The sequence below is a fragment of the Pseudonaja textilis genome, chromosome 13 (genome assembly GCF_049901715.1).
Source record: "Pseudonaja textilis isolate UNSWEBS1 chromosome 13, rPseTex1.2, whole genome shotgun sequence".
Lineage (NCBI taxonomy): Eukaryota > Metazoa > Chordata > Lepidosauria > Squamata > Elapidae > Pseudonaja > Pseudonaja textilis.
Genome location: NC_142002.1, coordinates 19,002,588 through 19,026,416, shown reverse-complemented (window position 1 = coordinate 19,026,416; position 23,829 = coordinate 19,002,588). Strand labels below are relative to the sequence as shown.

At 42.6% G+C, this 23,829-nt stretch overlaps 1 protein-coding gene across 6 annotated transcripts in view; it reads left to right on the top strand.

The window, feature by feature from the left end:
* LINGO1 (leucine rich repeat and Ig domain containing 1) overlaps positions 1–23,829 on the top strand; it is a 275,425-nt gene that overhangs the window by 70,624 nt on the left and 180,972 nt on the right. For 3 of the 6 annotated variants that reach the window (XR_015745132.1, XR_015745131.1, XM_087941642.1), the window contains exons 3-4: positions 10,121–10,164; positions 16,801–16,961. The gene's annotated coding sequence lies outside the window, so the exon portion shown is untranslated. The remainder of the gene's footprint in view (positions 1–10,120; positions 10,165–16,800; positions 16,962–23,829) is intronic. The other 3 variants (XM_087941645.1, XM_087941643.1, XM_087941644.1) reach the window with 1 other exon arrangement.

Here is a 23,829-nt window from a genome sequence, read left to right as displayed (position 1 = left end):
ATGGGTGATTCAAGGTGGCAGCCATGGTCTCTTGAGAGGACAACCCACTTGGGAAGAGTCCAAGCTTAAACCTGCTTAGCTAGAGAAATGTTGCTTCAGACCCTCTGACATTACTCCTGTTCTGCTGATGCTCTCGTTTTGTTGGTATCTCAGTGAAGACTCTTAGCCCTTTCATGCCTCATTGCTGTTGTGTGGTCCCTTCCAACTCCAGCCATTTACTGGAGCTGAGGATTTTGCACTTTGGAGAGGGTGACATTTCATTCGGGGTTGTTTGTGTGTTAGAGGAACTGGCATTTCACACCGTAAGGACCTGGTATTTGCAAACTGGGACGTTGGCATTTTATTCATTGTTACCAACTTACGATTCGAGCAAGGCCGCTGAGCTCTAAAGATCAAAATGGGCATTTTTTTAGGGTGTGTGTGAGAGACTTGGAGACGATAGAAGGAAAAGGAATGCTACCCAGTAATACACTAACACTTAGTTCTTAAACTATGTGCATTCTTTGTTGTTTGTTTTCCTTTGAACTTTGTGCAAACAAACGTTGGAGCCGTGCAATTATGAGACTGAATGCCTTGTGTAGGGATAACCAGGAAGCAAAATTGAAGCTTTAAAGAAATGAAGTGAACTTGACTTTGCTTTTTTTATGTAAACAAGAGGGCCAAAAGAACTCCTTTATAATAAATAACCTCTTGAAATGATCCAGCCCTCCCCATGAATTCTTGGCCCTTAGTAAATTAGATTCTCATATATAGGTAGCATGAAATAAACTCAGTATTTTGGAAATCTGATCCTGTTCCTGGTTTCTTGTGCCCTACAGTCATAAATTGAGGTCTACCTGTATAGAAATGTCCAACAAGGATCCCAAAATTTAGGATGGTGGACACATCTGCATGATCTGAACGCATCGCTTCATAGTGTCTGGTGATGTGGTTATTTATTCATTAGACTTGGACACTGCGTCCATCTTGCTATGGCCAACCTCTTGAGTGTCCCGAAGTCCCATCCTCTCTGATGCTGCTCACCGAGTCTCCAGTTTGAGTTTATCCTCCAGGCACAGATTTTAAACCAATCCGTAGAAGACATCATCAGCAAATTCCTTCCTCATTGTTGCCAAGCAAACACAGCCGTGACAATCAAATCTCTCAAGCTTAACTTTCCTTTTATAGAATCATGTTACTTGCTGGCTTGTTTGATCTTTGCCCTTTTGAACAAAGTTTTTCAACTGTTTATTATCAATGATGTTATTAACCGTACGGGCTTTCATGCAGAAAACCATTATGGTATTTAGCAAAAACTCGAGTGTGACAGAATCAATCTCAGGAAAATATTTCTCTAATGGTTCTCCCTCCCTCCGCCACTTTTTTTTTTTGTTGTTGAAAAAAAATTAATCAAACTGTAAGTCAATTCTTCTGGCTAAGCAATTGGTTAAAAGGAGCATCTTTAATGGAAGAATCAGTCTGGCTTTAGACATGAATTTCCGAGAATAGAACAACTTAAACAATATTTTGTGGTTTGCTTGAGTTGGTAGTTCCTTGAGTAGGGTGGTATTTTCTGCTCGATTGTTTGTCTGGTAATAATCCCTGCTTATCAGGGTTTCTTCTTCTGTGCAGCCCTTGGTGCTTTCTGAGCTTGGTGGTTTTCTTGCAGACATTTCATGATTCAACTAGGTAACATCATCAGTTCTAGAATGGAATGTGGGCTTTGCTCTCTGTTTATACCCAGTGGTTTGTCCTGCAAGTGTTCGTGGAAGTTTTGTTTTGTTCTTGATCGTTCTTTCATGAGGAATCTTGTTTATTGATATACCCAAACTTCTGTCTTGAGCCACTTGGATTATTGGAAGCAGCGGTTCCATGACAGGTCTTTCCATTGGTTGAGTGTCAGCTCAGATCTTGGTGATCCCAAAACATTAGACATTGGATGCCCAGACTTACCTTGTGGGAAGACAGAGCAGCTAGTAAATTTAATATATATAAAATTGGCTGTGCTGAAGAATTGAAACCGATTTCTCTTTCACTACGTTAGAGTATATGTAAATATACAGTAAAATGGGACTTTAAAAAGATGCTGTAGCTCTGTGAAACTTGTAGGTGAATTAAATGCACGCCAGATAGCTTGCTGAGCTGGCAGAAAAAACTTTGGTTCAGCTCGAGGAAAGTTCTTTAGTTAAGAAAACGCTAGGCCTGGCCAAAACACTCCGCATTATAGTGATGTAGGAAGGATGGGAGGGAGCAGGAGTTTTCAGTAGCGAGCCAAGCTGAGCATTCATCTCATTACCTCTGGACTCCAGCTGGACGTCTTCCATCCTGTCAAAGGATGGTACATCAATTCCTTCTCCTTTATTTCTCCTTCTTCTTCACATTCTCTTTTTCTCCGAGACCTCCAACAGCCTACATGGAAGGCCTTCTCATTCTACTTCCACACCAGTGGTGGGATTCAAACATTTTTTACTATCGGCGCACTGAGCGTGGCTTGGTGGGCGTGGCAGAGGAAGGATACTGAAAAATCCCCATTCCCTCCCTACCCCACTAACCTGCTTTCCAGCTCCATTCTCCCATGCAGGGCAACCAAAGAAGACACCAGCCGAACAGCTGAGACTCGGGAGGCAGAGAAGAGATGGGATTGGTGGGGCCAGTCAGAGGGTGGGATTTGCCGGTTCTCCGAACTACTCAAAATTTTCACTACACTCCAGAACCAGTCAGAATCTGCTGAATACCACCTCTGTTCCACACCAATCATCCTAGGATGGGCTGAGATACTTTGGACCTGTAGACCTACCCCTAAATTGTATTAGATCAGCCAAGATGATTGAGGGGAGGTTCACTTCCAATGACAATCCAAGGCAGAGAAATACTTAGGGAAGGCTGTACTTACTCTTCAAATGGATTCTGAATCAGTTTTTGAAGCAGAAAGGGCAACGGGCTCCTTACCTCCGTGTTTTCCCCAGATGCGTGTCAGAATTTTTGTGCGTATTGATCTAGCCCAGAGCCCACTGGCTAGCTTGGAGCCATTGTTTATGTTTGGCAGTATCCTTTGGCATTTCAGGGTCAAAGTGAATGAATATCTGTCTTACAACAGTAATCCAGTTTGCCTCTGATATAATGTTAATCAATCCCACCGCCATGAAGCTCACTGGGTAGAAATCCTTCAATGTCCAACATGTTAAGTAAGAAGCTCAGAGAAAGAAAGGGATGAGAACACAGGAGGCTTCCTGTCCAAGGTTTGGCAGACAAGTAAACTTTTCAGCCTCTTCTTCTTCCTCCTTCCCTTCCTTCCTTCCTTCCTTCCCTCCCTTTTCTTCTTCTTCTTCTTCTTCTTCTTCTTCTTCTTCTTCTTCTTCTTCTTCTTCTTCTTCTTCTTCTTCTTCTTCTTCTTCTTCTTCTTCTTCTTCTTCTTCTTCTTCTTCTTCTTCTTCTTCTTCTCCTCCTCCTCCTCCTCCTCCTCCTCCTCCTCCTTCTCCTCCTCCTCCTCCTCCTCCTTCCCCTTCTCCTTCTCCTTCTCCTTCTCCTTCTCCTTCTCCTTCTCCTTCTCTTTGTCTATATCAAACTGCCCGTGTGAAGCTACCTTCCTGGCTTTGTTGTTAGCCAAAAATTCATCATTATTGGTACACATTTCTGGTAGTAGCTGACATACCAGCAGAAAGGCTAGGCTCTGTGTCTCTCCAGATTCACTCAGTGTGTTGTCATCTGCTAAAAGCCTCCACTTGAGCATAATGGTTTTAACACTTAAGCACTCCAACCCGCAACCTACTCAGGGCCTTGAAAGTAGTATATGAGACGTCCGATCCTTCAATCAGACCCACTTTTAATATTACCCCTTTCTCGACCGTTGCCTTCCTCCATCTTTTAAAATGATTTTGTCCCTGTGTACCCTCAATAATGTTTGTTCTTGCCCTAAAGTGGTTCCCTAGATATGAGTCGGTGGGCTTGGAGCGCCTGTCAATTCAGAGGGTGCCATGGATCATTCTCTTGCTCCGTTCCCTTGGCATCTGTTTCTACTTCTCTCCTGATCTTGGGTGCGGCACTACCGGTGAGAGAATATATTTTCTGAATCGGTGTAGGCTTGAAACAACCTGTCACTAAGCGTACTGCATCAGCTTGCCATTGACTATCATTCACTATTCAGTCGCTTTTCTCCTGCTTAACTCTAATATAATTAATTCCTTCGTCACCTTGTGTGTGTTTCCTATTGAGGCAGGCTCTGGTTCAGCTTGTGTTTCCTTTCTGTTTCCCACCACCGACACCAACCTGCTTCTCTTCCCTTCTTGATCAGCTGATACGCCCACTGATGATCCTGTTAAGAGGCAGAATAAAGACTTGTCAACTCTTAGGCAACTTGAAGGGGAAAAATAACTTCTCTAACCTTTTAGTAAATGCTGTATTTTCTGCTTCCTTTGCTGTGTCTCGGTATAATTGTGATGAACTTGAGATCTTCCAGTGATGCAAGTAAGGGAAGGGAAGAATGAACGCTATAATACTATTTTTGGTTAAATGGTAAAAAGCCTGCGGTGTAGAATTCCACTGGAGAGAGAGAGAGAGACAGAGAGAGAGACAGAGAGATGAAGAAAGACACACAGAGAGAGACAGAGTGCTTCTGTTGATGCAGTCATAGAGAGAGAGACACAGAGAGAGAGAGAGAGAAACAGAGAGAGACAGAGACACAGAAAGACACACACAGAAAGACAAAGTGTTTCTATAGATGCAGTCATAGAGAGACAGACAGACAGACAGAAAGAGACAGAGAGAAAGACACACACACACACAGAGAGTGTTTCTATAGATGCAGTCAGAGAGAGACAGAGAGAGGAAGAGACAGAGATACACAAAAAGAAAGAAAGAAAGAAAGAAAGAAAGAAAGAAAGAAAGAAAGAAAGAAAGAAAGAAAGAAAGAAAGGAAGAAGAGAGAGAGAGAGAGAGAGAGAGAGAGAGAGAGAGAGATGCAGTTATATCATCACTCACAATTATCCACCACATTCAAGGCAGAGAAATTGGGTAAACATTCTCCTACTCTGTCTTGGGTTTACCTTTAACCAGAATGCTTAGCTAATCTGTCATCCTACAAGAAGGAATTTAAGACATGTCTCATGGATTTAAATTGTTTACCTGCAAACTTTATTGAGATGTCCATATTCTGCTAGTCCACGCTTTCTCCAGAATAGGTTCTACCAAAGAGCTCTGAAGGAGCAGTATTACTATGAATCTATCATTCCTAACAGTGTGGACTCTTCTAAATTATCCAAATATATCCAAAAATCCTAAAACATATAAAGAACGGTTGCTGGAAGTGGGCCTGGCTAGTCTGATGAAAAAGAAGGACTAGAGTCGACAAGATAGCAGTGTTCCGATATCTCAAGGGGTTGCCCCAAAGAAGAGGGAGTCAAGCTATTCTCCAAAGCACCTGAAGACAGGACAAGAAGCAACGGGTGGAAACTAACCAAGGAGAGAGGCAACCTGGAATTAAGGAGAAGCTTTCTAACAGGACAGTTAGCCAATTAACCAGTAGAACAGCTTGACTCCAGATATTGTGGGTGCTCCAACACTGGAGGTTTTTAAGAAGAGACTGGACAACCATTTGTCTGAAGTGGTGTAGGGTTTCCTGCCTAGGCAAGGGGTTGGACTAGAAGACCTCCAAGGTCCCTTCCAACTCTGTTATAGAATAGAATAGCAGAATAGAATAATGTCCTGAATGTTTTGTTAGCCTATAAGTTCATCAAAACATGCATCGAAATAAAATGAGCCAATCCTCTCTCACAGACCATCCCATGTCCTTAGGTGGGACATGGTTTACATTTCTTCTCCGAGAAAATCTCTGCTTTGGTTCTTGGCGTAGATTTCAACACTGCTTCTTGGATTTTCAGTCTAATTTCAGAAGCTGCTGACTCAGGACAACGTTTCTTGGCTTGCAAGCTTTATCCCTTTAACGGGGACTCCAAAATGCTCTTTGTGTCAGAAGTATAATATGGTATAATCCAGGGGTGTCCAACCTTGGCAACTTTAAGACTTGTGGACTTCAACTCCCAGAATTCCTCAGCCAGCTTTGGGAATTCTGGGAGTTGAAGTCCACAAGTCTTAAAGTTGCCAAGGTTGGACACCCCTGGTATAGTCTGAAGCGATTGCAATGAACGCCATGCAAATTCCCGACTAGAGGAAGCTACCAAGAATGTTTTAGCTACCTGGAAAGCACCTTCGCGTGCCCATAAACATTTGCTTTCCAATAACATCCAATATTGCTGCTTGCTAGATGCCAGCTGTTGAGCTCAACACCGAACGATGTTACATTCTGAGTGGTCCTGCCATCCTTTCAAATTGCTTTACGTCCTTCAACCCTGGAATAACATTTTCTAGAATTATCTCATTCCACTGTTTCTCAATTTTCTGGTTTCTGTTTACTTCTGGTCTTTCAGCTCACCACCTGTTCTTTGTTCAGGTATCACTGAACATGGGTGTCAGTTGTGACATTAAACAACTAAAGCATAACCTATTTATAGCTTATCCAAGCTCAGCCATCTTCCTAGGCGTTGACCTTCGTCCACCATAATCCCCCATCAGCATGGCTGGGGATGATGGGAACTGTGGTTTTAATACACCCACGAAATGCCAAGTCGGGGAAAATAGAGGGTTGGGAATGATGAGGACTGAAATTTGGGGAAGGACATCTGTTCGGGGAAGATTGTGGCAGGTTAACCTGAACAAAATAATGCTTATCTTTGTCTCTATTAGTTTGACCTTTAGCGTGTTAAATAGGCCACTTATTGTACTCTTGGCAAGAGCAGGAACAAAACTGGGGTTTAGCAATTTTGTTCCTTCCCCGTGGCAAAGAATGTTATCACCCCAGAAGGACATGCTTAATTTTTTAACTGCTTTCCAGGTATCCATTTCTTTCTTTTAACATTTTCTCAGGATTCCCGTTCCCTCGTCCATTAGAGGCAGCTAACAGACATAAGGGCAGCTTCGGAAAATAAAATGAGGCAAATTCTTGCCAATTCTAGTTTTCCCTTCAAGACATTGGTGCTAAAAATGTAAACAGCAGTTTTGTAGCTGCCTAAGTGCCAGTAACCAACCAGAATGTTTCGAAGCTAATCTTAGATCCTTCTAAAAGGTTCTTTTTCTTTGACAAGCAATCTACTCCTTCAACGTTAAATTAATGGCTTTCTACCGCCCATCTTTTCAGTTCGCACCTGGGAAGTTGACTTAACAGGATTAGAGTGAGATGATTATGATTCTAGGATCGGGTTGTCCATTTTTGGCGATAAAGGTCAGAACTGAGCAAATTTGCCCAGATGCTTTCAGAACCTTTCAATTATATCAATATGGCATGCTTCCTCAGAGCAGATTGAGATCTAACAGATTCATTTCTACGGCAGGCTAAAGTTGGTTGATGCAGGATTAATGCTTTTTGGATTTTAATTGCCTTTCTGGAAGGGGATAACAAGGCCGCTCGGTGGGTGAAAGCTGTGCTCAAACAGAATGGATCACCTTATCTTCTGGGGATCCAAAATAATTCCATGAATTTCCCTGGATTGGTTGAGTGTATATATATATATTGAGTGTGTGTGTGTGTGTGTGTGTGTGTGTGTGTGTGTGTGTATATATATATATATATATATATATATATATATATATATATATATATATATATATATAGAGAGAGAGAGAGAGAGAGAGAGAGAGAGAGAGTGTGTATATATATATATATATATATATATATATATATATATATATATATTTGTAAAAGAATCCTTTAACAATCCACACCCAACAAACCAAGCTCGTTGCTGCTAAAACCACCAAGAAGCACACACACAAAAATATTTTGAATGGATTCTTTGGGCCACCAGTCGTCTGAATGCATCTTGCTCCTGGCTGACTTTGTGTGTAGGGAAACATGGTGTGCCAATGTTGTAATGGTGCAGACTGCTTTATATTCTCACACAAATGAGCCTCACGGCTTCTGAGGAGATACCTACAAGAGCCTCGAGAGAGAAGTCCTATAAATTTCAAGTGGTGTTACATTCACAGCAGAGAAAGAGAAAGAGGAGGAGGAGGAAGAAGAAGAAGAGGTTTTACTGATATTTATAATTCTCCAGATGCTGCATTGTTCCTTTGCATAGATTAGCATATATAGAGTCATGTAAGTTAGCACCTTGGGAGGAAAACGAGATGAGAACGGTGAGTTATTTTGCCTTCTGGTATAGTCATTGTTACTGCTAAAAGTCTGTAGAGATTCTCAGTCATTCGGGTCACAGATAAACTGATTGTTCTGGGTCTCCTTTTGTTGCCCTGCACAGGAGAGCGGAGCTGGATAGCAGGTTAGCGGGATGGGGAGGGAATGAGGATTTTCGCAGTAGCCTTCCCCTGCCACCTCCATTAAGCCACGCCTACCAAGCCACGCCCACATAACCGGTTGTAGAAAAAAAAATGGAATCCCTCCGCTGCTCTATCTCCGCATGGTGGTGCGAAAGGGGTTCTTATTCCGCAGGAAAGAGAAAGGTGGTTAAAGGCTCCAAATAGCTTTATTTTGTCTCTTTTGCATTCTTTCTTGTTTTTTAAAAGAAAAAAAAAAGATCTCCCTCCCAGCAGGACAAAAAGGCCGAGTTAATGATATTGAGTTTATTTCTTCTGTTTTGGTGGGCGATCAATCTTAACAAATTGTACAGCTCCCAGTTTTAGAAGAAAGGTTAAGGGCAAGCAATTTGAGTAGGGAGAGAGAATAAAACAAGAAAAATAGTTGATTTTTCTAGGGCTTAGATGATTCCAAACACCTTCCCTTGGCACTTCTGTCTTGGTGCGGTCTTGTTTTCCTCTTGGATTCCTTGTCGGGAAGAGATAAGAGGAGTCAAAGATGGAAAAAATAAAGGAGTTATAGAAAACTGCTGGTAGAGCAGATTGATAGCCCTTCTAAGGATGGTGAGAAATGGGTTGGGTTGTTTTTTTTTTCTTTAAGAAATAAAGAACTGAGTAAACTTCACAAACGTCTACAGAATCATTATGGAGACAACTTATGGTTAAAAACAATTGGATATGAGTGAATCTGACTGTTGGGTTCATCCAGGGTTTGGTGAGGGTTGGAAAGAGACCGGTGATCTAGATGTTTGAGGGAATCAAGGTTTTAGTCTCACTTTTTCTAATCTCCATTAATTAAGTTAGGGGTTACAATTGTAGGAGAGAAATGCCCCTCTTCAGTGCAGATGAACCTCTGCTTCCAGCAACTTTTCTGACCAGGAGAAAGGATTAAAATGGAGTAGTCCAGAGGTGGTGGTTATGGTGTGGAGCAATAAGCTTTCTTGGTCCTTGACAGAGATCATGAATCAGACTCTTTGATTAGAAGAGGGAAATGGAAAGCAAAGAATAAATGCAGCAAAAATTTGGAAGAAGCAAGTTGCCCACCGTATAATTTTTCCCTTTTCTTAGGATGGCTAGTCCTGTTTTGTCTTTGGGTACCAATAAGCATCATAAGCAACATCAACTGATGTTGAAAAATGATGTTGGTAGCAGGGAGGCTCAAAGCAAAATAGTCCAATTGTTTCTGACGGTGGAACCCACTTGGGCTGGATGAATGGATGATCTACGGAGATTCTCAATCATCCAGGCCATGGTTCTCCCAAAGGTGCTTTCTCAAAAGGAATGTGGACTTTCTTGTGTTTTTCCTTGAGCATGTTTCACTTCTCATTCAAGAAACGTCTTCATTCTTAAGTTCAGAAGCTTCTTGGATGAGAAGTGAAATGTTTTGAAGGAAAAACTGAAGGGAGTCCAGTTGCCTTTTGGAAAATCACCTTTGGGATGGATGATGGCTGGACGGACGGACTGACTGAGCAACCTACCACCCTACCGTGACTGAACAAGGAAGTCTACAAACAGAAGTTTGGGGTTGTAGGGCTGCCATATTGTGACTCCTCAGAAATTCCTCTTAGGTAACCTGCTCTCCCAGCCTTTCCCTGGTGTTTTCATATAGCTATCAAGACAGATAAGCATTGATTGGCTTGTCCTTCCAATGCCACTCATGACAGCTTGGGTATAATTGTTGACATGTATGGAAATTTCCTGAACATTTGGGTTGAGCTGGGCAATTTTGCTCTCCTGTAAATTTATTTACTTATTGTTGTATCTCTGTGTTCTTTTACAGGAATCTTGTTGATACAGAAGACCTTAGCCAGACTGCTGTTCCTGGTAAGTGGTCTGAAGTCTTTCCATTTTATAAGATAGCGTGTGGTGTTTATATTGCACCCTGTGGAGATCCATTGCTTATTTTAGTAAAACAGCAGGTAGATTAAAACAAACTTTCATGGTTGGGTAGCTCTGAGCTGCGGCTCATCAGATATATATGGTGACCCACAAGGGTCTGATGAAATCTCCTGTTACCAAGTAAAGGCAATGAACTAAACTAAAACTGGACTATCTAAATGATAATAAAATAAGGAGGTATTTTCTCATGCAGACAATACCAGTAGACCAAATCTGGCTTGTTATGAATGACTACAGCACATGGGGATCCCACACTGATTACACAAAGTAATGGCTGTTGGTAGTTCAACATTGCCAAAATTAAACAATTTAGAGTGGCTAAATAATTCCTGAGCCACTGGGTATTTCATACTGGAACTGTTTACATTGCATTGCCCTGAAAAAGACACAGGAAGCCTTATGAAAAGTCGGGGCACTGATTTTGTAGAAGAGGACCAACTGGAAAATCTATCTCACTTAACGTGGCCTCAGGCTTCTTCTGCAATAAAATTAGAATAGAATCAGAATCAGAATTAGAATTATTACAATTGGCATGGAATGGGATATTAGGATCGCCAGGAGGACTCAGTCAGAGCTGTCTATGGTACTGAAGTGCCGCACAATTGTCCATTCTCCATCTTACTCATACTCAAGACATTCCTCTGTTTGATAGCTTCCACTTCCTGTCCAAACTAAGGACATCAATGGTGGTCAGTTTCACACCCCCAGATGCAATTTATGGAGGATTTCAATGTGCTCCTTCAAACACAACATTTATTTTCCAGATAAAAAGATTGGTATCTGAGGTGGGAATGCAGGACTGACATAGAAAGGCAGAATGTAGCAATGTTGGAGTCCATGGTTCTTGGAGGCAGGAAGAAAAAGCTTCCCCTTTCCTTCTTTTCAAGTCAACATCCCATCTACCATTCCTGAAGACTGACCTTGTATTTCTTTTTAAAGGGCGTTATTCGTATTTTAAGGTAGTGATGAATTAATCCGCTTTGTGTTTGCACTTGTATATTTTTTTTTTTCTGACAAAAGGACGATGAACTGTGAAAAGCAGACGATATATTTGTGGATGTAAGAAAAGGGAATAGTTGTCTTCAGAAGAAGAAGGAAAGCTAGGATTCTTTATTGGCAGCAAAGCACATTGTGGATGCAAAAAAGAGCTTTCCCATATGTATGTTCCCACTGCATTAGGTCTGCTTCTCTCAGAATTAATGCCTCCAGCAAGGTAGAAATGCTAAACCACTGAAAAACAGTGTAATAGAAAAATCAGTGATGTGTGATGAGGTGGAGCAAAGGTTGCCCAAACCTTTAATTTCCTGGCCTGGAATAAAAGCTCATCCACCCCACAGGGCACACATAACCTACAAATTAAAGTCTTGTTCTTTTTTCTTTTCTTTTTTTATAAAAAAAACCCTACCCTAATAAATAACAAAATAAACCATGTTGATTCAGAGGTAGAAGAAGATTCTTGCTGTCTGTACAGAATATTTTCTGAGGTGTTTTTATTGGTCCAGAAAATAATTATTTTTAAGATTTTATATATTCAGTTGTGTGTGGGAGGAGAAGGAAAAACAAAACGGAGATGAACCAGTCTGATCGATCCAAGCAATGCAAAGAATCGGTTTAGAAGTGACGGATAAACACCATTTGATGATGGATCCCCAAATGTTGACTACAGTGAGTTCAGTCATTAGAGAGGACCCACTGAAATTAACTGTGGAAAAAAATCTCTGGTTCTCAGACTGAGAAGGTGATGATGATTAAAGGTCCATTGACTTGAAAGAGGGTCCAGAGAACTTGTGGGCGATCTCGAGGTCTCTCCTTATCTGCAGAGGAATGATCAAAAAGCCGTCTCTTCATTGCACTGCAATCATTTTTCATGTGTCTTTAGTCCTTCATTTCTTGCCTGGAAGAAATAGCTTAATAATCAATAGGGTTGCAAATGTTGCTATAAGTGAGATTTGTTGAATAGTAGGAGGGAGAACAAGGAGTTGGCATTTAGTATTTTCCTATTACCTTCCTAAGTATTGTAATTTGCTTTTGTCAAAGAACAAAGAAAAGAGATGGATTCCTTCCTTCCTTCTCCTTCTCCTTCTCCTTCTCCTTCCTTCCTTCCTTCCCTCCTTCCTTCCTTCCTTCCTTCCTTCCTTCCTTCCTTCCTCTCTTCCTTCCCTCCTTCCCTTCCCTATCTTCCTTCCTTCCTTCCTTCCTTCCTTCCTTCCTTCCTTCCTTCCTTCCTTCCTTCTTTCTTTCTTTCTTTCTTTCTTTCTTTCTTTCTTTCTTTCTTTCTTTCTTTCTTTCTTTCTTTCTTTCTTTCTTTCTCACCAATAATCTATTTGATGTGAATTGCCCAATCATTTCTCCCCTCTGCCTGTAATTGATTCTGCCATGGGTTTCACACAGATGATTTTCCCTGTGGTCTTTTGCTCATTCCTGGACATTCAGCATTATAAAAGACATTTGAGCATGACATGAATTCAATTATTTTCCCAGCTTGCTATCGCAAAGCCACATCTGTGGTTGACATCCACAAAACTCCAAACCTTCTCAATTGCAAGGTTCCTTTTGCTGCAGAGGCTTTCACAGGTGAGGGCCAGAAGAATGGGTCTTGCTGGGCATTTACACTAGAAGAAGTGCCCTTGGGCAGCGTCTCTCAACTTCAGCAACTTTAAGATGGGTGAACTCCAACTCACAAAATTCCCCAGCTGGAAAGCTTAAATTTGCTGAGGTTCAGAGACATTGCCCTAGGGGACATGTGCAACACAATTCAAAGGCCATCCGAAAAAACCCTCCTGGTATTTCTTTTCATTTTGAACATATTTCCCCTATTTTCATGCTCCTTGGTGTTATTTCAGTTTCTCTCTTCTTGCATGACCTGAGCCATTCAAGAATGAGCTTCTGACATGATCTTCGCCCATCAAAGATGATGCTCTTATTCTTTCAGTGACAAATGAATTGGTTATGTGGAACTGGGAAAACAGAGAGATGGTTGATAAACCCCATGATGCATTACTGGGGAGGACTGGCTCTGTGTTGACAATATGCCGAACCTGATTGCTGTCTTCAACCCATTTTTTCCCCCTGGGTTTGCACAATACAAGACGTTGAACCATAAAGTAACCAAGCGAGCAAGTTTCGTGCAACACACAGTCACAGAGTTAGAAATCAAAGCATATTGGCTCATTCTAGGCACCATGGGTTCCTCACCACCTCTTCTCTTTAAGCAAACTGTGCAGCTCAGTCCAGTGCTGAAGCATCATGAATAAGAGAGAATTGTGTGACTATGTTAAGTTAGGAAACTCTGCTGGATTATTGGTAGATATTTTTGCACGGTGATAGACAGAGCAGTTCTTGGCTGTGGTTGTGCTTGAGACAGGAGTGATGGACAACTACATCAGAACAATTCCCATCAAGTTCCAGGGAGGATTAATTCAGGACTGTTAGTAGGAGCGTCTTGAACGTTGTGTAATTTTTCTCAACTATTGAGCAGTGGGAGGCAAGTTCTCGATAGGGACCTGTAAGATCTAGACTCTGCAAAATCTAAGTTTGCTTGCTCCATCTGAGATGATTGCTAACTTATTTTGGAACAGGAAGTTCGTTATACAATGTCCTCTTTTTTAATTAAACCTTCCTCTGATGAAATGCCAGCATACTTCTCCCTCCAAAAGAAAAATAAGGGTCTTCCTTCTTTAACCACTTTTGGTGGCTTGCCACTGTCTCTTCCATATTTTTTTTCCAGCACATGGATGGGAGCACACACAACAAAGGAGAGTGAATGGAATCAGATAGATGACCATGCTCAATTTCTCTTAGTTGGGTTTGAAGGAGAGTCCCTGTGGTGGAACAACGAGGAAGGGAAGTTGAAGACAAGCCTAGAGCTAATCTAGTGGAAAGGCCACAAATGCTGTTTCAGTCCTAGCAGGGAGCTTGGAAATTGTTTGGAAAGCAGATTAACAGACCAATTAAACTCTCCGCCCATATAAACATAAATGCCCATAATGTGCAAATAAACATGAGATGGGAATCCTTGTTGTTTGCCATCCTGGTCTCAGGAAGGAGAGTGGAGGAGGAGTAACAAGGCTGCCGCAGCTGGCAACGAAGATCTTCTGTGCTGTTGGCACCAAGCCCAGGTGGAAACGATAGCGAGAGTCATGTCCACCTCTCTCTCTCCAGCACAGTCTCGCCTCCATCTGATCTTTTAAGTGGACCTAGAGCTTAGCTGTCAGTGAGTGTTATGCTGGAAGCCGGTTAGAAGCAGATGACAAATTTGTGTCCCCATCTTCCTTCATGTTGATGGCAAACTCCGAAATGAAGAGAAGCTGACTGACCTCCTTCTTGTGGTGGCCATCTTCCCTTCTAGCCTCCTGGGCTTTGGTGAATTTGGCTACAGGACTTCCTTGCAGGGATGGAGGTCTAAGGGACTCGTGGCATCCCGGGGCATCAAAAAGGTTGAGTTCCACCTAGTTCCGGTCAAGCAAGTTATAGAGAAAATCATACATTCTGAGATGATCTTGGACATACTCTTCTGTCGCTCCATTCATTCAGTCCCACTCATTTTATTATGGCCTTTAGCCATCAAGCTTGATTTATCAGACCTGTTGTCCACCTTTCTTTCAGCGGTCTAAAAAGCATCTCTGTCAAGCACCAGGCAAATCAGGAGATCCAGGCAGTTCAAATGAGTATAAAGATTTATTGTGAATTCTTGACAAGAATCTGAACTACTAACAACCAAGGGAAATCAGCGGGAGATAAGAGTAGAAGGAATTCAAGGTGGGATGGACTTAGATCTCTTGTCGGTGCAAATGGACTCATGACTGATGACACATTTGACCCATCCCTCCCTTGGGCTCAGCCTGGTCATCTAGTACAATCTCCCATGGCCTCCTCCTCCTCCTCCAACTTGTTCCCAAGGAATGTCCCTGTGATATTGGGCTATGTGATAATGACTGGCTCTAAACTCCCCCCAGTGGGTGGGGGGAGTGAACTTGTTCAATTCTCCCTGGACAGTTTAAAGAAGAAGCAACAGAGAGTTGGTGGATTGCAGAGGAATTAAGAGACTTAGATGCTGAGTGTTGGCTTTTATGAGACACACATAATGAATAATATCTGGGGATAATTAGCAGAAGTGTGAAGTGCTGACCATAAACAAAGAAATTGCTGATCTCTAGCAAGATCTAGGCTGGGATATTCACTGAGACATAAGGGGGAGGGGAAGTATAGCACAGTCAGATTCTATAGATTTTGTTCCAGGTAATTCTTGATTTTCAAGCACAGTTGGGGCCGGAATTTTTGTCACCAAGTCACTGTGTGAGTCACACCCCATTTTACAACCTTTTTTTGCCATAATCATTAAGCAAATCATCATAGTCATTAAGTGGCTTTCCCTTCATTAGGAGCCTGCTAGGAAAGTCACAAATGCGGATCAGTTGATCCCACGGTTGTAAGTACATCCCACTTGCCGATCACCCGAATAACAATCATGTGATCATAGGGATACTGCCATGGTCATAAGTTCAAGGATTGGTCCTAAGTCACTTTTTTCACCACCATCCTAAATCTGAACAATTGTAATGGTTGCTCATCAAGGCCTACCTGTAGATTATAGTTCTAGTTTTCCTATGGGGTCTGGTTCCCGATGTGGGCCACTCCAAAGGGCTGGTTTGAATGCTTCTTAGGTCCCAGTAAATCAGGAAGGAACCTACCTGTACCTAAGGTGTTTTTTCTGGACTTTCTGGTTTTTACTGAAAGACGTTTCTCTTCAAAGAAGCTTCTTGGATGAGAAGTTAAACATTTTCCAAGAAAAACCAGAATGTCCAGTTGCCTCTGGAAAAAATACCATTGGGACAAGCATGACCTGGATGACTTGAGAATCTCCATGGACATGAACCTCCCTGTACGTCTTCCAAATATACTGTTTTCTGGGACAAAAGAAATATTTCAGTCCTCTGACCTGATTTTTTTTCAAGGTCACCTCCCTGATTCTCTACAGGACCCAGACCCAATGAAGACCACATTAGAAAGACCCTGGCCTTGAGAAAATAAGGCAGCAGATCCTCAGATCTTCGGAGCCCTTCTTTTTTTTCATCTCTTACCACGCGCGAGACTCTCGCTCCTGAGTTCTGTCTCTTCGTTTTCCATTTTTGGGAGCTGCGCAGATAGGCAGCCGTTCATCTTTCAGCATTAAGGAAGTTGCTTCTATTATGAATTGTCACCGTGAGATGAAACACCTAAATCCCAATTACAGGACCAGCTGTTCAGCTGCATCAGAGCCCCCCAGGCTAAATGATCCCTGACAGAGGAAGCATCTGAAAATGCTTGGGTGAAGAGCTTTGGGAGAGAAAAAAAAAAAGCAGGACTAAATAGTTATGGATAGCACCGTCTTTCTCCTGAGGATCGTCCTCCTGGGGGCCAAAATCAGGGTGATGGGATGGGAACCATCCCTCATATTTTGCCTCTGTCGATGTAAACGGGAGGAAGGTTTTCAATGGGGGAAAAACAGAGAGGGGAAGGGCGATAACCCCCTCCTGTAACTGGGTTCTCTCCCCCTTTTTCTCGGTTCCTGCAATAACCCAGAGAAAGTCGAGCAATCGATCAAGAGAAAGGTGGAATCGAGAAGAGGAAGAAGCATTATGCATCGGGAATCGTTTGAAAGGTAGCAGGATGGGTGAGGACAGAATCAAAAGAGAGGTTTATGCAATGCTATTTCCAGAGGAGCCAGCAAGATGAATTAAGAGGTAAGATGGATAGAATCATCTCTCACTTGCTCCTATTCCTGGTGGAGCTCCGGTCCACGTTTTGGAGCTTCACCAGAAAGAGGACCTATTGAGCATGAAGGAATTAACCTGCTCCTTTTCTCCAAACCCCTCTTACTTTTTTCCACTTTGATATTTCCATTTCCATCCCTTCGGTTTGGGTACCCTAGATGTCGCTCTTTGAGTTCACACAAGGCCCTGGTTTGCTTCTGGTTTGGTGGCCTGGCCTGGAGCTCCTGGTTGGTTGATTGATAATCTTTTTGTCAATGCTGAAGGTTTCTGGGTTCAGTTTTAGTCTTTGCCTCTGCTTGGAATTTTCCATGTTTGTTTCTAAATGGCTAGTGGCTTAATGCACATTGTCTTCAAGGAAATACGGTCATGCTGCCTTTTTAATTGCCACTTTTAATTGAGTGCCGCAATGCTCAGTGGTTAAAGATATCGAGCTTGTCAACCGGAAAGCTGACAGCTCAGGTTGGAGACCCAAATGCTTCATGAAGGGGTAAGCTCCCATATCTTGCTCTAGCTCCTGCAAACCTAGCAGTTCAGAAGCATGCAAATGCGAGTAGATGAATAGGTACCACTTTGGTGGGAAGGAAACAGCATTCTATGAGTCTTTGGTGTATAGTCATGCTGGCTACATGACCCAGCAGAAATTGTCTTTGCAGAATGCTGACTTCCTTGGCCAAGAAATAGATATGAGCATCACCCCGCTAGAGTCAGACACAACCGATAGGGAAATCTTTTCTTAATTGAGATGCTTGGGACTTTAAAGCCAAAGTTCTCAACCTTGGCAGTTTTAAGACGGGTGGACTTCAACTTCCAGAATTCCCCAGCTGACATGGGTGACTGAGGAATTCTGGGAGTTGAAGTCCATGCACTTTAAAGTTGCTATTTTCTTTTCTCATCTCAGGGAATAATTGAGGATGGGCAGCTATGGAAATGTTACAGACCCAAATCAGATAGGACCCTCTGAGCTATATTCAAAAACTCTCTGTGTATGTTCTTGTTTAGGAATAGCTCCTGATTGTGTTATCTTTGGCTTGAGTCCACCTTTGTGCAATAAACCAGGAAAGTGAGGAGGGTATTACAAATCCTTCTTTCTTTCCTTTTTTTTTTTGGTAATTTATCTCTGATTGCAGGGCAGATCATTTTGACCCCACTGTTGCCAGAAGCGTAAAAGCATTCTGTGGCTGTTAGATTTTCTGTAAGTAGGCGATGAAAGCTAGAAGTTCAATTCCATATTAAGATACCTAATAGAAAGAATTCAGACCCCTGAGTGCATTGGACACCTGCAGATCTGACCTCTAGTGGAACTGTTCCAGGAAATAAAAGACTTTCATTGGAGATAAAGGCTGCCGCATCTTGGAACAAAGATACTTCTCCTACCTGAAAAATCTCCCCTTAAATTCCTTGTGCGGTCGTAGAATCTAGAAGGAATAATGGAATCATAAAATGAATAATTACAATCATAGAATTGTACACTGAATCATAGAATCGCAGAAGGAATAATAGAATCATAGACTCAACCATGGAATCAATTATGAGATCATAGAATCAACCATAGAATCAATCACAGGATCATAGACTCGATCACAGAATCGTAGAATCGAAAGGACCCAAGCGGTCACCAAGTCCAATTCCCTCCTCACTACCAGATTCACTGCACTATCCCAGGTAGAGGACGATCCAAGCTGTGTTTAAAATCCTTCGGTGAAGAGGAAGAAACCATTCCATGTGGTAAACTGGTTGACAGTTTTTATTGTTCTTCTTCATGTCTCGCCTGTATCTTCATCTTTCAGGTTTCACCCATGAGTTCTGGTCTTAGGAGTAAGCAAGCAGTCCATGCCCTCCAAAGTACAATAAACCATCAGATATTTCAAAACTGTCATCTTGTCGCTGCTTAAGTTTCTCTTCTTCAAGCTGAACCTACACAGATCTCTTTGCCATTCCACACAGGGCCTGATTTCCAGTTCTTTCTCCCACCAGATAGCTGTTCTGATCAAGGCTTATTGAGACACTAACAAACACACATTCATCCCAAACCCCCTTTTTCTTTATTTCAACAGCTGTGAATTTTAGTCATTCACAGTCCGTAATGAGTCTCACACAGTTTGTAAATAGTCCCATGGAAGTCTGCCAAAGTCCTTCAGGATAAGTCTGATAAGCACTCACTTTTCTCTTCCTTGAAATGCTGCCAATGACTAAATTTCCAATTAATTATACAAGGCCAACCAGAGTACAAATTCAACACCGAGCGTCAGGTTTCAAACTGACCAGTACGAACAAAGTTGCTTCCTGCAAAGGTTCCTGTCCCTTTGCTCCTCCTTTATGTCTTATGGGAAGGGCCAATCACCTCCAAGACTTACTCCCGAGTCACCCCTTTTGTCTTAACTGTTCTTGCCTTCTGGCAGCTCTGCGCCTGCGCGCACTGGGAACAAGCTCCCCTTGTTCCTCTGCCTCACTGCTGTCAGATTCTGAAGGCTGCGGAGTCAGCACATAACTTCCAGATGGCCCTGGCCCCATCTCTGTGTCAGACACAGGACCCTTGTCTGAGTCCTCCCCAGACTCCCAGACTGGCCTACGTTCCTCCCCACTGTCCAACTCTGCTGCCGTCAGTGCAGGCCGCCAGCAGATCACAACACTAGCCCTCTCTGGATTTGGTCAATTCATCAATTCCTTTTCATAGCCAGGATGTAAGAGCTCTGACTTCTGGAGTTCAAGATGCGTGGCTTTCTTCCCATTAAAAATCCATTGCTGTTCCTTCTATTCCTTTTGAGAGCTTTTCAAAGTCTCGTTAATAGACGGCAATGTCAACAACAGGGTCTCGCAGTATCAAAAGGCTCATTTTTATATAGGCTAAGCTTCCACAAAACACAGTCCCCCATCTTCAAGGGGCCGCAAGATTCTTTGTTGTTTTTGCTTGCGTGCTTCTGTTGTTATATTTACTCGGGTTTAACTAAGAGTGTGTTGACATCTTGGATCATAAACACTTTGATCTGGTTTGCAGCTTTGTGAAGGTATTTCTCCTCCCCCACCTCAATCCACAAGCAACTGCACATTGATGAAGTGCTATTCAAAGGCAAGCTATAATTAAGATGGTTCCAATTTTAAGATGCGATGAAAATAGTTCCATTGAGGTTCTCTTTGGGTACTCAACTGTGTGAACAAAACACGACCCCACACAGAAGGAAGCTTCACACAGTACCTCTTCACACATGTGAACTCTCACCGCACAGATCTTCTTCTTTTGCAAACAGGTTGTGTTTGCTGCTAGGAGTGAAAATACCACGGCCAGCACCTGCCTCCTCATTGCGTACAGAAGGAGGGAAAACTCAGGTGACAGCAAAATGCCTAAGTTTAGTTTCACCACATGTAGGAATAAAACTTATTTTTCAAAAACCAGGCCAGATAATTAATATTACATTCAGCTCCCAGAAATAACTGAACTCACCATTATGGAGGTCACCCAAGCTGGATGATGATGATTCTTCCATCCGATTCACTTTCCAAGCTGGAAAATATACCCAAAAAATCCTCCTCGTTGATGGTGACCATTAATAAACCATGAAGGAATCTTATCCACATATTTGTTAGAGTTGCACCCCGCCATACCATCCAGGAGCTCAAGAACATACCAGATATCCCTTCATCTAATTTTTCCCCACCAGAGAAAACCAGTGAGGTAGGTTGGATTGTGGCAAAGGGAGTTGAAGTCCACCCTTCTTGCCAAGGGTTAGAAACACCACTTAAAAAGATTTTAGTTGCTCATCCCCAGGGAGTATTTGAAGATGGAGGAGGATCTTCTGAGCCACAATCAAGACTGTCTGTTCTTGTATGAAAACAAGGTTAGAGTTAGGATTAGAGGGGTAGAGAACACTTGTTTTCCTGTTCTTAGTTAAGAAAATTAACCGCTCTGCCACCCTAGCCTCCATATACATCCACTCCGTAACGCTTAAAGGACTGGTCTCTTTTAATTTGATAAAGCTTATTCATTCAAAGGAATTGCCTGAAACTATTTGGAATGTCTCATCTGAAGAATGGCCTCTCAGCGTGGCGTTTTTGGCATTCAATACCTTTCAGACATGCTAGATCCTGATTTTGGATCTTGTTCGCCCTTTCCAAAGCAAAATATACAATTACGGAGTGCGCTGTGAGCAAATAAGTCATCATTTGCCAGTGAAGCCCAGGATTTCTCACCCTCACTAATGACAGCTCCAAAAAAGCAGAGCTTCTCACAAAAAAAAGCTTCATTAAAAGATTCAGAATTCAGTCGGGGAGTTTGACGGAGAGATTTTTAACATTATCGTGAAAAGAAATCAAACGGGTGTTCTATCCAATGGGAAACCGTGTGAGTGGGTAACTGAAGAGGGCAAAAAAAAAAAAAGATGAAGGATGAGAAGAATGAGCAGGTGAACAATGTCAACAACAGCAGAAAAATCTTCCCACATGGACAAGACAGAAAACATCCAGGTGAACCAGTTTGACTTTACTGCAACTCTACATGAGTAGAATCTTGCAAGTCTGAAAGTATAAATATCCCGCCGTCTCTTTTACAAGTTAGGAAGACACGCCTTTCTAAGTTTATTTCTTTGCCCATTGTGCAACCGTGGGCTCTGCCATCTCTTCTCGGACCAGTCCCTTTGCAGCATCTCTTTCTCAACACCCCTGTGAAATTATGTGTCACTTTGCTTTAGCTTGTGACTCACAGCAACCCAGTATGGCTTAGTAAAGTCCACAACACGTCTCCTCCTTTTCTGAAAGCCCTGAGTCCTTGAAATTGTCCTCCTGAAATTCCTACATGCTTTTCTTTGTACTAAAAAGAAGAAGAACGAAGAGTGGGAAGCCTCCTCTGATTTTAGCCCACCCAGTCTATTTAAAATCACCCCACCGACCTCTCTAAAAGTCAGGTCAAACTTTTGACCGCTTTCCCATTTTCTTTATCTCACCCAATCACTGTCACAACCCTGCCTTCGGTCTTCAGAGATATTCTCAGCACGATGGTGACCATCTGCTCTCTGGGTGGGTTCCCAACAGGTTTCTAGGCCTTAACTTGTCTCACGCTTGAGCAGGGGGCCTTCAAACTTGACAGCTTTAAGACTTGTGGACTTCAACTCCCAGAATTCCTCCTCAAGTCATGTTAGCTCAGGAATTCTGGGGGTTGAAAGTCCATAGTCTTGAACTTGCCAAGTTTGAAGACCTTTGTGATAGATGATAGATAGATAATAGATAGATTGATACATAGGTAAATAGATAGGTAGGTACAGAGAGAGAGAGAGAGAGAGAGAGAGATGATAGATTGATAGATTGATAGATTGATAGATTGATAGATTGATAGGTGATAGGTGACAGATAAGGGATCTTCAAACTTGGCAGCTTTAAGACTGGTGGACTTCAACTCCCACTATTCCTCCTCCAGTCATGTTAGCTCAGGAATTCTGGGAACTGAAGTCCGCCAGTCTTAAACTTGCCAAGTTGGAAGACCCTTGTGGTTGAGTCTAGGGCTTCACTCAGCAAAGCCTCTTTCAAAATAGTCTAGCTTGGTCTCTTATGTGAAGGCAACCGATGATTACAGAAGCTTAAATCACTATCCTGATTTCTCTGGAATAATAATAATAATAATACTAAAAAGACACCAGAAACGGTGGGTTTGATATCTTCTTCGGGCACGGATCCTACAAAAATAATAATAATAATAATTGGCTGGATGGGATGAAGCCCAACCTACAGTTCTTTTCACTCTGGGAAAAGAGGATTTCTCCCCCAAGACAGATGGCTGTGCTGTCAATCTTGTGGAGCTCAGATTACCTTTGGAGGGAAAACAGGAAAAGGGTGGGTGGGGTACTCTTCCCACCCGCTCCCCACCAGATCTTCCTTTTTGCAAACAGGTTGTGCATGCTGCTAGGAGTGAAAATACCACAGCCACCACCTGCCTCCACATTTCCGTAGAATGTCTTCCCACCCACCCACCCTTGGCGTGGCGTGCTGTGAAAAACGAGGTGGGAAGCAGACAGTTCACACAGCCAGAAAAACTTTCCTGCCTTTTCTTCTTCAGTTTGCAGGAAGAGGTTTAGGTTGCGGATTTGTTGGTGAAGGAGAAGGGGAATTCAGTCAAGAGGGCAGAGAAAGAGGGAGGGAGGAGAGAAAGGGAAGGGAAGGGAAGGGAAGGGAAGGGAAGGGAAGGAAGGAAGGAAGGAAGGAAGGAAGGAAGGAAGGAAGGAAGGAAGGAAGGAAGGAAGGAAGGAAGGAAAGAAGGAAGGAAGGAAGGAAGGAAGGAGAAGCGAGGGAGGGAGGAAGGGGAAGGGGAGGAAGGAAGGAGAAGGGAGGGAGGGATAAAGGAAGGAGATGGAAGGGAGGAAAGAAGGAAAGAAGGAAGGAGGGAAGGGAGAGAGGGAGAGAAGAAGGAAAGAGAGGAATGGAGTGGAATGGAATGGAGGGAGGCAGAGAGAGAGATTCTCAATATTTTCCTTCTGGAAAGGATCTTACACCATCCTACCACTCTTGAATCAATCTGAATACAGGAGAAATATTTTGCCGGTATCAATGGAAACTTCCCTCCCAAGACCGAGAACGGATTTAGCAGAAATAATCATTTTGGGCAGGAGTTCAAAGAGTTACACTCTCCTCCTGGTTCCCCTGATCTTGATTCTCTCCTTCCCCAACGTCTGCCTACTGTTGGCATTTAAAACAACTTAATGTGACACATTGAACATCGCATGTCAGCACTATCGCTGTAGAACTGGGCGAGTGGGTGTTGCAAATGAATGAAAATATTCTGGAAAGGAGAAGTGGACGTGTGTAGAAGTTTCACCCCTTCAACATCCGGGTTGCCCTTAGCCAACGGCAGAAGACT